This window comes from Halichoerus grypus, chromosome 10, assembly GCF_964656455.1.
Source record: "Halichoerus grypus chromosome 10, mHalGry1.hap1.1, whole genome shotgun sequence".
In the NCBI taxonomy this organism is placed as follows: Eukaryota; Metazoa; Chordata; class Mammalia; order Carnivora; family Phocidae; genus Halichoerus; species Halichoerus grypus.
The window spans coordinates 31,057,447-31,069,965 of record NC_135721.1 but is presented as its reverse complement, the minus strand read 5'-3'; positions in this window follow the sequence as shown (position 1 = coordinate 31,069,965).

Here is a 12,519-nt window from a genome sequence, read left to right as displayed (position 1 = left end):
GATGAAATATTATTCAACCTTGAAAAAGAAGGAAATCTTGCCATTTGTGACAATGTGGATGGACCTTGAGAGCATTATGCTAAGTGAGACATATCAGACAGAGAAAGACAAATACTCTATGATCTCATTTAGATGTGGAATCTAAAAAAGCTGAACTCCTAGGAAGAGTAGAATGGTAGTTATCAGGGGCTAGGGCCTGCAGGAAATGGGAAAATGTTGGTCAAAAGTTACAAACCAGCAGTTAGAAGATGAATAAGTTCTGGGGATCTGATGCAAAGCATTGTGATTAACAATACTGTATTAGATACTTCAAAGTTGCTAAGACACTCAATCGTAAATGTTCTCACCACACAAAAAGAAATGATAATTATGTGACCTGAAAGAGATGTTAGCTCACACTACGATGGTAATCATATTACAATATAGAAATGTACCAAATCAAAACATTGTACACCTTGTACTTATACAATGTTATATGTCAATAATATGTCAGTAAAAAAAAAAAAAAAGAAAAGAGGAAGAATGCCAGCTAGTAAGTGTTCAATGGATGATGGAAATTTACCACATTGCAACTTCAGTGTTATAATTAATGCCGGCAAGGAGTATCTAAATCAGTGGTTCTCAAATGTCAGTGTGCATTAGAATCAATTAGAGGCTTGTTAAGACACAAATTACTGGATGCCACCCTCAGAGTTTAGCAGGTCTGGGGGTTGGGGGTCCTAAGAATTTGCTTTCCTATCCAAGTCCCATATGATGCTGGCCTCAGGATCACACTTTGAGAATCACTGGTTTGAGAATCTGTTGGATGATGGATTGTTGAGGAGCAGGGTACTCACACGAGCAAGGATTATTTAAAATAAACGTTTGAAAGGAAAAAAAAATCAGAGTGAACCAACACCCTTTTCTGGCTAAGTTCAGATACTGCTCATGTTGTTATCTGGTCCTGGAATCACAGGATCTGAAGAGGGCAGACCTTCCCTGAAATACCAGGCAAGATCACATTGAAATGTTAAAAGTGCTTTAGGACCAAGGGATCTAATTTTGCTTTTGCTATTAACAGACTTGTTTGACCTCAAGCAAGTACTTGATTTTTTCTTTAGGCTCTATCTCTTTACTTACAAAATTAGGATCTCGAACGAAATGTTTCCCATGAGCCTAATGGCAGAGGGTCACGATGCCTGAAGAAATTAGGCTCAGAGAAATGACTGCATTTTGTGGCTTTGAAGTCAGGAAAGAGCAATACAGAGACGCCAATCTCTAGTGAAAATTATTTTTATAACATTGCATCAGGGATTTCTTTTTCTAAGAAAGTTGCTTGTCTTAGCATCTTAGCAATATAGATTTTAAAAGAACGTGAAAGAGAAATGTTATAAGACAAGTTTAAAAAAATCAATGCTGCTGCAGCCTCTCTGCTTTCTGGGGGGGGGGGTGGGGGGGGAGGGGTGGCTGGGAATCACTTTACTCGGCAGAAATAAATTAGCTCTGTTCTTTGGAACCAGTACTATCTTCTTGCTAGATATAAAACCATAAACCACTCTTGTGAAATTTTGTGCGATAATGAGGTAGATTAAGGAAGACCCTATCAGAGAATATATGTTTTCTTTGCTCCTGACAATCTGTAAAAGACAGCTAGTTTAACACTTGGCGTGAGTTAGGCCCCGGCTCTATCTTCTTTACAGAGTCTCCATTCCAGTCTTGAAGCCGTACTGAGGACTGCATGGAGTTGGATCTACAGTGGGCGTCATTGAAAGGGTACCTCCAAGACCATGTCGCTTGTTCCTGCGTTTTTACATGAATTTCGTCAATAAAGATCCTCTTGGCTGGGAAAGGGCAGGTCAAAATGATGGGCGTGCAGTGGGGGGAAAGGTGGTTTTCCTAAGGAAAGTTCTCACTGGAAGAAGGGGGAGGTCAGGGTTGGGTTCAGTGAATTCAGAATCTCTGAGGAAATGGGAGTTTGGAGCTAGGCAGGTGAGGGGCTTGGAAGGGAGGCTTGGGTAAGGAGTGGGGAGATGGAGCATAGAGTTCTGGGCTCAACATTTTCATATATTTTTATCCCATGCCTCCATCAGCACAGCCTTCTCCCCCCCGCCGCCCCCACTCCACACTCTCCTAGCCCAGCCAGATGCCCTTGGGTCACTGTCCGTCCTAGCGATGGGCTGTGGAGCTTAGGGAGAAGGGCAAAGCAAGAGCTCTTTTAGGCTCTTTAGCTCTAATCTCCAAGTGCCCTGGAGTGGAAGCCAAAGTCAGATGTGCCAGACTGAGAACCCAGGGGGAAAATCGTGTCCCATCTTTAGCTCGCCTGCATTCCATGATAATTATATACAACAGGAACACATAATTAAAGACGTTCCAACGTGCACTTAAGCATACACATTTATTTGGCTTTAAGAAAATGTCCTAATACTTCAAAATTTAAAAGATTTGTAAATGGTAGAAAACAGCCTCCCCCCCCTTCTGATGGTGTTATATCATGCTAAATTAATTTAGCAATGGGTCTCATTTGAGGGAGACTCAGTGCTGGTCTCATTTTATAAAGAGCACATAGTACGTGTACAGATTGCACACATAAAAATATGTTTTGGTTTCACTTAGGATAAAGATCCATTTTCCTAGGACGAAGTTTTAAAGGTAGGAGTTGCACAGTGACTCCGGCTCGTGTTCACCTCCTAAAACCAAAACACCAAAGAACAAGAATGGGATCGAGCAGGATGACCTGTTCAAGTCACAGCCTGCTGTTCGCCCCAGCTGGACCTGAAATCCTCTCACACACTGGTGTCCTTCGCAAGATCAAAGAACGAAGCTGTTGGAACTTTCCTCTCTTGAACAGTCTCATTTTTCAAAAAGATAAATCTAAAACAGCAATGTACATAGAGTCCTTGGCCTGGGGAACCATGGAGATGAAGTGCATGATTTTTTCCCATGAGCCTAATGGACTTAGGCTCGGACTTTGGAGTCAGCCCACGGCATTGCACTGGGTGAGGTAGGGCAAAGTGCTTAAACTAGCTGAGCCTCAGTTTTCTCCTCAGAAAAGTGGGGATGCTAACCCCTGCGTCATAAACTAATATGTAAGTAAGGTACCTGGGATGTTAGAAAGGCTCAGAAATGTTCTTTTCCTTTGCCCATAGCCAAACCAGCTCTTTGAGAGCGTCACAATGGAGTGATACCCATGGTCCTTGCATTAAGATGTAAGAGAAGGATACGGCTCCAGGTGGATGGTTATGATTTTATTAACGAAGTAAAAGTCGAGATCAGGAGCAAAAAGAAGGTGGAAATGGGTGGGAGAAATAAGGTAAGAAAAGAGGCACAGGTGTAAATTAGGTGTCCTGAAGATGGGTTGAGTTTATGAGTGCCATTTTGAGGTTTGTGCTCGCGAAATATGGTGACACCAGCTGAGCCATTGGATTCTCTAGCACAGCCTACGTCACATGCGCAGGCGCAGAACTAGTGGGTGGATAGAGTTCTCTGAGGCTGGGCTTTTCGCAAGGTAAGTGTGGTAAAGGGAGAGAGGCAGGGAAATGGAAGATATTTTCAAGGGATCGATCATCGTGGTAAACATGGAATTTGAGCTAAATAAGGAGGGAAGAAAGGACAGTAGGCGAGTGCCCTCAAAGTGGAAGAGAGTAGTGTGGATGTTTAGTCTACCCCCAGTATAAATTATATTACCTTCCCCCTTAAAAGGCAGAAGCAGTTAAGTCTGATTTTGTTTTAGAATAATAATTATTTATCTCTATCATGCCAGCACACTAAATCTGGAAGGTTATTAACAAGAGCAAGGACACTGTCTTCTAGGAACACATGAGTACTTATTACATCAAAAGAGGAATGAAGAATAACCAAATGGTCATATCATTAGATATGATATCGGTTATCTATTACTATGTAACAAACCACCCCCAAAGCTTTGGGGCATAAAACAACCATTTTCTTACACTCCTAAATTCCAAGGCTCAGTAATCAAACAGAGCACAGCAGGGAGCATTTATCTCTGCTCCACAATGTCCAGAGCCCCACTGGGGAGACTCAAAGCCTGGGGTGTCTTGATGACTGAGGGACAAAATCATCTGGAGGTATCATCACTTGCTTGTTTTACACTTGATCCTGGGCTGTCAGGTGGAAAATTCATACATGGCCTCTCCAGGTGCTTTCTCCAAGGGTTAATCTGAGCTCTCTCATAGCATGGCTGATGGGGTCCAAAAGTGAGCATCCCAAGAGCAGAAGGTAGAAATGCATGGCATTTTTATGATCCAGCCTTGGAAGTAACATACTATCACTTCTGCCATACTCTGTCCAAGCAATCACAAAGATATTCCCAGGCTCAAGGAGAGAAGATATAAATCCCACAACTCAATGAAAAGCATGTCAAGCATGCGGGATGGGTGATGATGTTTCAGCATCTTAAAAAGTATCATCTGTGGGGCGCCTCGGTGGCTCAGTTGGTTAAGCGTCTGTCTTCAGCTCAGGTTATGAACTCAGGGTCCTGGTATTGACCCCCACGTTTGACTCCCTGCTCAGCAGGGAGTCTGCTTCTCCCTCCCTCTGCCTCCTTCCCCCTGTTCGTGCTCTTTTTCTCTCTCTCTCAAATAAAGAAAATCTTTAAAAAAAAAAAGTATCATCTGCTACAGATACTAAAAAATTGTTTGATAAAATTCACCAGCCCTTGCCTTTTTAAAGCCCTAAGAAGAAAGAAATAGGTATGCAGTAAAAGCAGGGCATCAAAAAGATATTTGTACAACCATGTTCTTAGTGGCATTATTCACAACAGCTAAGAGATGGAAGGAACCCAAGTGTCCACTGACAGATGAGTGAATAAACAAAATGCGGTATATCCATACAATGGAAGCTTATTCGACCTTCAAAAGGAAGGAAACTCTGACACATGCTACACCCTGGATGCAACTTGAGGACATTCCGCCAAGAGAAACAAGACAGTCACAAAAAGACAAATATGATTCCACTTACATGAGGTATCTAGAGAAGCCGGATTCATAGAAACAGAAAGTGGAATGGTGGTTGCTAGAGGCTGGGGGAAGGGGGAAATGGGGCGTTGTTGTTTAATGGGTATAGAGTTTCAGTTTTGCAAGAGGAAAAGGTTTTAGAGATTGGTTGCCCAATAATGTGAATATACTTAACACTATTGAACTGTACCCTTAAAAATGGTAAATGGTAAGTTTTATGTTATGCGTATTTAATCACAATAAAAATAAGAAATATGAGGAAACATGCTAAGGAACACCGTGGCCAATACTGCAAATTGGCATGCTCTAGAATGAATGCACAGATGGAAGCTAAAAAACTCCATATCCCAGGCTCTCTTTGTGGCTAGGGCTCAAGATGTGCTTTGGGTCCCACCAAACAGAAGCCCGCATGTGAGATTTTGATCTGGAGCTGAGTCATCTGTGGAGAGGCAGGGTGCAGAGCATCTGCGTTTTTGGTGTAGACCGTGGCCGAGGTGGCATGGTTCCGGAGCCAGCCACGGCAGCAGCTTATTAATTTGGCAGGTGACTTCTTGATTCAGCAGCTTTCAACATCAGTAATGGCAGCATTCCCAATTCTGGTCAAGGCAGAGTGGAGAGTGGTTATGGGATCCAGGTCTTGCTCCTACCACATTCGTGAAAAGGCTGAAGGCAAAATTGTCAAGGTTTACACAGAAAATGATCAATAACAGAAAATCAAAGACACCATGTTTTAAAAAGAAAACTATTGGAATGAATGAAAAACTTCATAAGGTGGCCAGATTTAAGATAATTATATGAAAACAACGGTGCTTTTTCTTTTACCCAACAATGATCAGGTAGAAATGTAATTTTAAAATTCTATTCCAAATGACAACAAAAGTTAACAAGAACCAGGATTAAACTTACAAGAGATGTGCTAGAATTAATAGGCACACAGACTCCATCTCAAGTGTTTCTCCCTCTGTTTCACCTTCAGTATGTGTTCCATAATTTCCTATCTAAAATCAATAAACAACCGAAAGGAATATTGTAACAAAATATTTTGTGAGAACTGGTCCCACTGGTCTCAGTAATAAGATAACCTATTTTTGCCTGATCAACTGAGCAAATTAAAATTCAATTCTTGAGGCACCTGAGTGGCTCAGTCGGTTGGGTGACCAACCCTTGATTATGATCTCAGAGTCGTGAGCATCAGGCCCTGCATGGGGCTCTGCGCTCAGCACGGAGTCTGCTTATCCCTCTCCTTCTCTGTCTGTTCCTTTCCCCTCATGCACTTTCTCTTTCTCTCTCCATCTCTCTCTAAAATAAATAAAACCTGGGGTGCCTGAGTGGCTCAGTTGGTTAGGTGTCTGTCTTCGGCTTCAGTCATGATCTTGGGGTCCTGGGATTGAGCCCCGCATCAGGCTCCCTGCTCACGGGGGAGCCTGCTTCTCCCTCTCGCTCTGCCTGCCACTCCCCCTACTTGTGCTCTCTCTCTTTCTCTCTGTCAAATAAATAAATAAAATCTTAAAAATAAATAAATAAATAAAATCTTTTTGAAAATTCAGTTCTTCTTTAGCTGTTGGTGTTGTTTTCCATCCTAAGGTTTTGTTGTTTTTGTTTTAACTTCCATGTTAGAGTTAAGAAAACAAAAACTATACACCTCATAAATCAAGGCAAACTTTTTCGTTTTTAGGCAGAGGAGGTTAAGAGGAAATCACTTCTGAAGGAGCAATGCTTCTGCCTCAGGGACAGAAACTTTTAATATAATCCTTATGAAACTATGTTTCTGGCATTCTCTTCATAAACCACGCATGTATAAGTAATTTTCAAAGATTTGGGGAAATGAGCTGTTGCACAAGGGTTGATGGGATGTGCTATTTTGTTCTTGTATTTGTTTTCTTTCTCGTCTCTTTTTAGAATTGCTGGTAGTTTATTGGCAAAAAAAAAAAAAAGAAGAAGAGAGTGTCTCTGTCAGAAGCAGTTAAAGAAGAATAGATCTGATGAAGTTTGAATGCTTTAGCTGTATTTATCATAACTAAACTCTGTTTAAGGAACATAACCCAAATTAGGGTAAACTGCAATCTCTTTACTGAGAAACTGAGAGCTATACCAATTTCTGTGCAGATCATGAGAAAGGAATCAGTTTAGAAAATTACAGACTTATTTCTATAGTCAATGAACTTGAGGTGTTTATATGGATGCATCATGATTAAAAATATCAGTTGATACCCTGTAAAACAATATTTATACACAAACGTATTAGTTGGGTCTGCTGGGAAGACCTAACTGAGATGAAGTTAAGAGTGCCAAAGGCTCCCTGGGAAGTAACCTCTGTGAGGGGACAGAGGAGGAAGCAACAGTGGGCAGAAGAGCCAGCAGACCACAATGCAAATCTGCCAATGACCCCGCCATCCCAGTGGGAACTTCCAGAGCAAAGATTTCCCCGTAGAGGAGTCTTGCATTGAGTGGAAATGGCCAGCCTTTTGTCCTACCTTCTTGCTGAGCCATCCATGAGGCCACCTCGAGAAGAATATGACCTTGGCTCAAAAGCTGAAGGACACTTGGAGGGGTTAACAGCTGGTGGCTGAGGGGCGCCTGGGTAGCTCGGTTAAGCGTCTGCCTTCAGCTCAGGTCATGGTCCCAGGGATCCTGGGATCGAGCCCCACGTCGGGCTCCCTCCTGGGCGGGGAGTCTGCTTCTCCCTCTCCTGCTGCCTGCCGCTCTGCCTACTTGTGCTCTCTCTCTCTGTCAAATAAATAAATAAAATCTTGGGCGCCTGGGTGGCTCAGTTGGTTAAGCGACTGCCTTCGGCTCAGGTCATGATCCTGGAGTTGCGGGATCGAGTCCCGCATTGGGCTCCCTGCTCGGCGGGGAGCCTGCTTCTCCCTCTGACCCTCCCCCCTTTCATGTGCTCTCTCTCATTCTCTCTCAAATAAATAAATAAAATCTTTAAATAAATAAATAAATAAAATCTTAAAAAAAAAGAAAAAGGAAAAAAAAAAACCCTGCTGGCAGCTGTCAGCTCACTGCACGATCCTGGCAGTTGGGCAATGAGTCCTTCCTTAAAGGGACATCCGGGCTACACAGCATCCCATGTCTGCCACGAGTTAGCATCAGTGTTACATACAGAACAAATTATGTGCTGCTTCTTTACAATTTCTTATTTTTTAAAAAAATGATGAGGATGTAAAACCTATAAACAACATCAGTTTCTGAAAGAAATGACAACTGACCAATTAGCCTGACTGGTTCTATCACTTGTTTATATACTTGGAAAAAATAGCCATTTTGTAGGTCATGTGTATTTAGCTAATACAGTCTAGGGTAACTCCACTAGTCTGGCAGATCACCTTAGCGCTCAATGGGAGAACAGCCCTCATATACAAAGAATTGACAGCAGGGCGCCTGGCTGGCTCAGTCAGTAGGGCATGCAACTCTTGATCTCAGGACTGTGAGTCCCCACCCCACCTGGGGGTAGAGTTTACTTAAAAAAAAAAAAAAAGAGATGACAGCAAATTTATTGTGGAATAAATTTATCTGCTATAATTAAGCTACATGCTTTATAGGATGAACACAGAATAAGACAGTAGTACAAAAAAAAAAAATGATCATTTGTCCTATATAGTTCAGAAGGTATTACCACTTCAAGGCATGAAGTATGACTTCAAAGAAACTCAAAATACTGTTTTAAAGTCCTTATAGATGCTAATATAATTGGAATAGCCACTATTAGGTAACTAAAATGTTCTCTCTTGGCTTATTATTACTACACCACTCCTAATGAGCAACCTAAAATACATTATGAACATTAAATAATTAGCCCTCTAGGTTGTCAATATTTATCAAAATTGCAAATGTACTTTCCATTGATATAGCAATCCCTCTTCAGAAAATTTATCCTCAGATATACTTGAATACAAGCAAAATAATTTTACTTGTTGCAGTGCTCTCTGTAATGAAAGATGAGGGAAAAAAACAAATGTCCTTCAAAAGGGGACTGATAAAATAAATTATTGTATATTTATGTAACAGAATTCTATGTAACTATAAAAATATGAGAATTCTCTTTGTGGATTTGGAGATATTTTTAAGATAAACCATTAAGGGTAGAAAAAAGATTTAAAACAGTGCTTGTTACAATTTGTTAATAAAATGGGAATGTAAGAATACATATTTTTAGACCTAATAAATGAGTTTAGAATGTTGCAAGATAAAATATAAATACATAAAAATTAATTGTGTTTCGGGGCGCCTGGGTGGCTCAGTCGTTAAGCATCTGCCTTCGGCTCAGGTCATGATCCCAGGGTCCTGGGATCTAGCCCCACATCAGGCTCCCTGCTCGGCGGGAAACCTGTTTCTCCCTCTCCCACTCCCCCTGCTTGTGTTCCCTCTCTCGCTGTGTGTCTCTCTGTCAAATAAATAAATAAAATCTTTAAAAAAAATTAATTGTATTTCTATATACTACCAATACACAACCTGATAATGATATTAAGAAAACAACTATTTACAATAGGATCAAAAGGAATAAAATAGAAATTAGAAATACAAAAGAAGTGCAAAACATACTGTTAAAACTACAAAGCATTATTGAAAGAAATTAAAGAAGGTCTATATAAGTGGAAAGATAGCTCATGTTCACGTATCAAAAAAGTTAATACTGTTAAGATGGCAACATTCACCAAATTGATCTACAGACTCAGTGCAATCCCTATCAAAATCCAAACTTTCTTTTTTTGTAGAAATTGGCAAGCTGATCATAAAATGCATATAGAATTGCAAGGGACCAGGAATAGCCGAAACAATCTTGGAAAAGAATAACAAAGGACTCACACTTCCTTATTTCAAAATTTACTACAAAATACAGTAATCAAGGCAGTGTATTTTGGCATAAGGATAGACATATGGATCAATGGAATAGAATTCAGAGTCCATAAACAAACCCTGACATTTATGGTCAATTAATTTTCAATAATGATCTCAAGACAATTCAATGAGGAAAGAATAGTTTTTTCAATAAATGGTGCTGGGGCAACTGGATATTCATACGTAAAAGAATGAAATTGGACCCCTTCTTCATGCCATACACAAAAACTAACTCAAAATTGATCATAGACCTAAATGTAAAAGCTAAAGTCACAACACTTTTAGGTGAAATATATAGAGATAACTCTTCATGACTCTGGGTTAAGCACAGCCTTCTTAGAAATGACACCAAACACACAAACAGTGACAACAATAGATAAATTAGACTTAAATGTAAAACTTTTGTTCTTCAAAGGACCAGTAACAAACTAAAAAGACAACCCAAAGAATCAGAGAAAATATTTGCAAACCATGTATCTGGTAAGGGACTTGTATCCAGAATGTAGAGAGAATACTTAAACTCAATAATAAAAAGATAAATAGCCCAATTAAAGAATGAGCAGAGGATCTAAATAGACATTTCTCTAGAGGAGGTATACACATGGCCATTAAGCACATGAAAAGATACTCGGCATCATTAGCCATCAGGGCAACGAAAATAAAACCACAATGACATACCACTTCATACACACCTAGGATGGCTATAATAAAAAAGAGACAATAAAAAGTGTTGGTAAGAATATGGAGAAATCATAACCTTCATACATTGCTGGTTGAAATGTAAAATGATGCAACCACTTTGGAGAAAGTTCTGGCAGTTCTTCAAAAGATTAAGCATAGAGTTACCATATGCCACAGCAATTCCACTCCTACTTATATACCCAGGAGAAATGAAAACATATATCTATATAAAAACTTGTACATAAATGTTCATAGCAGCATTCACTACCCAAAAAGTGGAAATAATCCAAATTTTCATCAGCTGATGAATGGATAAATAAAATGTGGTATATCCATACAATAGAATATTATTTGACAATAAAAATTAATGAAATGCATGCCTTAACATGAAGGAACCTCGAAGACATACTAAGCAAAAGAAGCCAGTCACAAAGACCACATATTGTATGTTTCCATTTGTCTCTCTGGAATAGGCAAATCTATGGAGGCTGTAAGTAGGTTAGCAATTGCCTGAAGCTGGGAAAGGTTGGGGAGAAATGAGGAATGACTCTAATGGATATGAAGTTTTTTTGGGGGGGTTGCTGAAAATATTCCAAAACTGATTATGATGATGGTTGCACAACTCTGTGAATATACTAAAAACCATTGATTTGAACACTTTAAAGATGTATTTATTTATTTGAGAGAGAGAGAGAGAGCAAGCGTAGGGGTGGAGAGTGGGGTAGAGGGAGAGGGAGAGAAAAAATCTCAAACAGACTCCCTGCTCAGCTCAGAGCCCAACATGGGGCTCAATCTCATGACCCTGAGATCATGACCTGAGCTGAAACCAAAAGTTGGGCCACCCAGCACCCCGATTTGAACACTTTAAATGGGTGAATTGTATAGGATGTGAATTACATTTCAATAAAGCTGTTTTTTAAAAAATAACATGTATTTGCACAAGTTACTAATTACAAAGGCTAAAAATAACTTTACATTGGAGAAATTTGGCTGACTCCACCTTAACCAAATGATCAAAGTTAGCATCACCAATGATGGAAGAAACTGTCATCGTGTGCCCCCTGATGTGACACTCTCAGAAGGACACATCACTTACGTACTGTTCCTGCCAAAAAGGCAAAACCTACATCTTATCATGGGAGAACCTCAAACAAACTCACGCTGAGGAACATTATGAAACTAAATGGCCTGTCCTCTTAAATGTCAACACCAGGAAAGACAAAGACTGAGGAACTGTTCCAGATAGAAGGAGACTAAGGAGGCATGAAATTTGAATGCAGTAGATGATCCTGACCAGGAAAAGCAGTCTCTATAGAGAACATTGTTGGGACAATCACTGAAATTTGAAAAGATCTGGAGATTAGAGAGTAGTATTATATCAATGTTAGTTTTCTGAATTTAATAGTTTTACTATGATGATGTAAATGAAAATCCTTGTTCTTAGGAAATGCACACTGACTCACTGAAATGTTTGGGGCAAAGGGGATGATGTATGCAAATTGCACTCAAGTAATTATGAAGAAATATTATACACACATACGTGTATGTAGGTATGTTTATATGTATAGAGAGACAAGGACAGAGACAAAGACAGAGACAGTAGATGATATAGCAAATATGGCAATATCTTAAAAATTGGTGAATCTACATGAAAGATATATGGGAATCCTTCCACTGTTTTTGAAACTTTTCTGTGAAAAGTTTTTGAAAAAAACTTTTTCTTCAGAAGCAAGTTTCTGAAACTACTTGGAAACTTTTCTGGTAAAAAAAAAAATTTGTATTTGTGCTTACTTGTTTTTGTATGGAGAATCTCTGGAGGAATAAATAAGACACTGATAAAAATTGTTACCTGTTAGGGAATTGGTAGAAACACTAGATAGTGGACAGGGTTAAAAAGACACTTTTTGAATCACGTGAATATATTACTTATTTGAAACTTAAAATGCCAAATGATTTTAAAAATTAACCTTTGAGGGGTGCCTGGGTGGCTTAGTCGGTTGAGCGTTGGACTCTTGTTTTAGGCTCAGGTCAAGATCTC